This window comes from Silene latifolia, chromosome 2 (genome assembly GCF_048544455.1).
Source record: "Silene latifolia isolate original U9 population chromosome 2, ASM4854445v1, whole genome shotgun sequence".
NCBI lineage: Eukaryota > Viridiplantae > Streptophyta > Magnoliopsida > Caryophyllales > Caryophyllaceae > Silene > Silene latifolia.
In genome coordinates this window covers 144,455,798-144,460,787 of record NC_133527.1, presented here as the reverse complement: position 1 = coordinate 144,460,787, position 4,990 = coordinate 144,455,798, and the positions used below count along the sequence as shown (strand labels likewise).

The following is a 4,990-nucleotide window of genomic DNA, read 5'->3' as shown; positions in this document are numbered from 1 at the left end:
GGTCTTGCCCTAAAATTTTCGGGGCGGCCGTACCTCGAAACAAATTATCCCTCAAGTTGTCGGGCATCGGAGGACGAAAAATCTCACTATCAGCAGCGATCTCAGTCGATCGACCAGTGATGTCAGTCGATCGACTGAGATGAACAGGACCAGAAGCTCTTGTAACCCGCACTTCAGTCGATCGACCGGGTATGTCAGTCGATCGACTGATATACCTGGTAGACGCCTTTTTCTTTCCTTTGCTCGTTCCAGCTTTGTTTTGACTCGGTTTCGCCTCGTCTTTTGCAGTGGCATCCTCGACCATAGCAGGCCCCTCCAGGGTAGACCCACTCCTCAAAGTTATGGCATTTAGGGTCTCTTTCTGGTCAGTTTGAGTCGGTAAGTGTCCCGGAGCTCGAGTGGTACTCTTGCTAGCCAATTGAGCAATTTGGCTCTCTAGCATTTTCATCCCGACCTCTCTAGCTTGGAACTTCTTCAGCAATAAGTTCTTCAACTTAGTGAACTCAGAATTTTGGAATTGTTGCTGCTGCGGCACATATGGAGGTTTTTGATATGGTTGTTTGTGAAGGGGCACATAAGCTTGCTGTTGCTGCTGTTATGGAGGTTGAGTCGGATTCCGAACATTCTGGCTACTCCACCTCAAGTTGGGGTGGACATTCAGCTCATAGTACGTGTTCGTCTGCATATAGTGTTGAAAGGCAGCACAAGACTCAAAGGGGACAGAACAATTCTCTGAGACATGCCCCTCAGCTCCACATATTCTACAGACGAAAAGACCGTCTGAAACAGCGTTAACATGATACATCCCTCCTTTAGAAGCTCCTCCTAACTCATATTTGTCAAACCTTGCAGTGAGAGCTTCTAGTGCAGCAACAGAGGAAGATTCAGCAGCTCTCCTCTGGTTTCCTCTCGAATTCCTATATCCAGCCTTATGAGTGGCCAAATCATCGATGATCTTCCACCCCTTAGTCTCTCCCATGTTCTCAGCAAATCGGCCATTGGCTGCAGCATCCAAAATAGCCCTCTGATCGTCATACAACCCATTATAAAACTGGTTGCAAAGACTCCATTTTTCGAACCCATGGTGCGGTATGGTTCGCACCAGTTTCTTGAAACGGACCCATGCTTCATAAAAGTTCTCATCAGGCCCCTGTTTAAAGCTCGTGATCTGAGCTCTAATGGCATTCGTCTTCGAGGCAGAGAAGTACTTTTTGTAGAATGCCAGGGCCAAGGAATTCCAGTCGATGATCCCATGAGCAGCTCGATCCAGATCTCTATACCACTCCCTTGCAGCATCACGAAGGGAGAAAATGAACATGGTCTCCTTGATCCGGTCTTGGGTCACACCGGCCGGCGGGGTATAGAGCAAAGAATAATCAATAAAAATATCCATATGCTTGGCTGCATCTTCATTTGCGGCTCCCCGAACTCGGTTTCTCTCAACCAGGTTAATATAGGAAGGCTTTGGCTCGAATTTTCTCGCCTCCCCGGTAGTTCGAATCCTTTGTAGAGATTCGCACTGTCGGCTCCGAGTGACTAGCAATGGTTGCTTCTTCACCATGACTGGAATTTCGGAGAAGTGACTGTCTCAAAGAAATTGAAGCGGAGATGTAGGTGGATCCTCCTCGAACAGCGTTCTCGTAGTAGCTTGACAGAGTACTCAGCCCTTCCTCTGTCGGTAATACCCTTTGTGATCGTCTCAACTCGCGCAAGGATTCTCGATCTCAGGATTGAATGGTACTAGTTCACCACCCTGTGACCTGCGCATAAGAAGAAACTACAAAAAGAATATAAGAAAAGTTTAAGGAACGGAAGTCCCTTAAACTAAAGAAAGACTAAATAAAAAACAACTAAAAATTAGAACAATTGCCTCCCCGGCAACGACGCCAAAATTTGATACCCGTCGTGAGGTGTCAAAAATAAATTTATAATCTCCAACTACAACTATAGCTAGCGGCAGTCGGGTCGAACCACAGAGAGGCAGACGTAATTTCTAGTTGTTTAATTTCGGCCTTAAGGTAACAATAATGTGGGGGTTTGATTGGATTTGGTCTAAAGCTAATAGCAGTAAAAGAAATATAAACCAACGAAATAAATGAAATCAAATATAAAAAGAGGTACTAGGATCGGTTCATTATAGCTTCGGCGGCAGCATACTAAACAGGTCTAAATCAAACACATGAGGCGGGAAATAAAGAGGTCCTCTCGGTCCACTCTTAACAAATAGCATCTTTAGATCTCACTATAGGTCCCTAATATCACTAATACTAACTTTCGTCCTGAAAAGTGACTAACGGTCTAAACTTTACCTATCTTTCGATCTCAGCATAGTTTAGTCATTTTAATTGGTGATCTAACAACTGTCCCTATCTCTCGATCTACTGGGTCAGTCACAAATTAAGCATCTAACTGGTCGCATGCATTCGATTCGTTAAATACAACATTAAAATCAATTAAAACAAAGGTAACCTCACGTGGTCAGTCGATCGACCAGGTATGGCATGCGGGGTAATATCCGTATAATACCCTTAAAATTTAGGACTATAACGCAAATTTTATATGTGATTATTGTCATAAAACAAAATTACAAGAGAAAAACGATAAAGCATAAGAATTAACCTCGGGTCCTTTGAAATGCGGCCTAAGATAGAAATCAACGTAGATTTCCTCCTAATCGATGCACCCAAGACCGTCTGAGACTATGCCCTTGTGCTAGAATGTATTCTCTAATTGCCTTGCAATATTGAGAGAATTGTTGTGAGTTTTGCTAGATGTGAGATCTAGGTTTTTCAGAGAAAAATGCTCTCAAAAACCCTAGTTTATTTGCAAATGAAATGCTTAGGTTACAAAAGAGAGAGAGCCTCTCTTTTGTTTGTTCATTCGCCACCGTGAGCCATGAGGGGGAAATGGGCTTTCATTTCCTCTTAATTTTAACTCGTGGTCCGGCTCGAAAATGCTAAATGTATATGACGCGATTTTATTATAAATCGTCATCGGTTATCGGTTATTAAAACATCAACTAATAACACGGATTAGTTGAAATATTAATACATGTCCGACAAAGACAATATTGTATAATTAATTCAATATACATCAATTAAATATAATCGTTTATATTTAATTTACGAATTAACCGCTTAATTCGTCTTAGCCATTATTATTTAATCCGTATTAAATAATCATCTCAACATCGCGTTTGACTAATTATTAGTCAATGACTCCGACTAACTTCTTAGTCAACTTTGGCATCAACATGACTGTATTTTCATACCGTCACATCTCTCAAACGTATCCTATAGGTGTGACTTTTAGGGACCAGTTGATCACCGCCATCTGTATGACAATAACGTCAAACTTATCTAGCAAGCCAACCGTTATTGATGAACGTGGACCAACTAATAATAATACAAAAGTATACCCTTTGATCCTTTTAGAGATTTATATGTCCTTGCACTAACTGTAGAGGACACCAGCCCCAACAAGCTCCCACTTGTCCGTACAAGTGTACGTGCAATGACGTTATCCGCACTAACTGGAGGACACCACCTCCCATAAACTCCCACTTGTCCGTACAAGTGTATGTGCGATAACCGATTCTCATATTCATTTAAAATTTCTCCCACTCAATGTAAAATAATTTGCAGATCCGGATCCGCAAAGGTCGTATTTTACAATCGATCTGTATCAAGAGTGGTTTCCCCGACTAGAGAGTAACTTAACTGATAAAATGAATTCGTATTCGAGCATGGCCATGCATTTCAGTTACAGCTCCTCGAGTGGCGCTGAGAAATATCGAGTACCTGATAAAGGCTGAATATTTACTTCAACTCGACTCCTTCCGATTTAAGCACAACATGAAATGACCCAGAAAAAATCTACTTGGCCCCCTGTTACGGATGACCGTGAGAAAGAAACCAAAGTCACCCAAAATCTGCCTTAGTCTCAAGAGACAGTCGATAGTCAAGAGAATCGACTCTTAGGATCACCATGGAGGTCCTATCCACGACCGGGCACCGAATGTTATAAAAAATTTAGGACTCCACGTCGATGTCACAATTGTGTCCTACGAGATATCCGTATAACTCGCCTCTGTGATTGGTCAGTCAAACGTTTGACTTATGGCTCGTTGAACCCACCATCAACCAACGTCACAAAATAATTGCCTGAGTTATCAGCTCACGTGGGCAATTAAGGACCAAAAATATAATGTTTGTTCAGTTCACTTTGTGGTGTTCAAAATTGTCGTACAAATCCACATGAAAAACAGAATATATAAATATCAAAACGATGATGTCGTATAGAGTACAAAAAGAATGAATCTAATCCATAAAAGAGTACTACAACTCAGGAACACGTTTAATTCCCATGGAATTAACATGCCCTTCATGCTTATCTTGTCGTAATGGTTTAGTGAGAGGATCTGCTATGTTGTCATCTGTAGCAATCTTTTCTATCACTACCTCCTGTTGCTCCACGTAATCTCGGATTAGATGAGCTTTCCGTTGTACATGTCTAGACTTGTTGCTAGACTTAGGCTCCTTAGCTTGGAAGATGGCACCTCTATTGTCGCAATAGATGGTGATCGGGTCATTCGAACTAGGCACTACAGATAGTCCTTTTAAGAATTGACGCATCCATATCGCTTCCTTTGCAGCTTCAGACGCGGCATAGTACTCGGACTCAGTCGTAGAATCTGCTGTAACACTTTGTTTGGAACTCTTCCAGCTGACTGTAGTGTTATTAAGAGTAAAAACGAATCCAGACTGAGATTTTGAGTCATCTCGATCCGTTTGGAAGCTAGCATCTGCGTAACCGGTTGCGCATAGCTTTTGTTCGCCTCCATAAGTCAATGCCCAAGCTTTAGTCCTCCGTAGGTACTTAAGAATGTTCTTGACAGCCATCCAATGTGATTCACCTGGATGCTGTTGGAATCGACTTGTCATACTCAATGCATATGCCACGTCCGGACGTGTGCATATCATGGCATACA

The 4,990-nt window shown here is 42.2% G+C and overlaps 1 non-coding gene across 1 annotated transcript; it reads left to right on the top strand.

Annotated features, from left to right (window-relative positions):
- Window positions 1–1,076: 1,076 nt before the first annotated feature.
- Window positions 1,077–1,183, top strand: LOC141645023 (small nucleolar RNA R71). Its single transcript, XR_012544619.1, has one exon. It is a non-coding gene; the product is annotated as a small nucleolar RNA R71 (small nucleolar RNA).
- The last annotated feature ends 3,807 nt before the right edge of the window (window positions 1,184–4,990 follow it).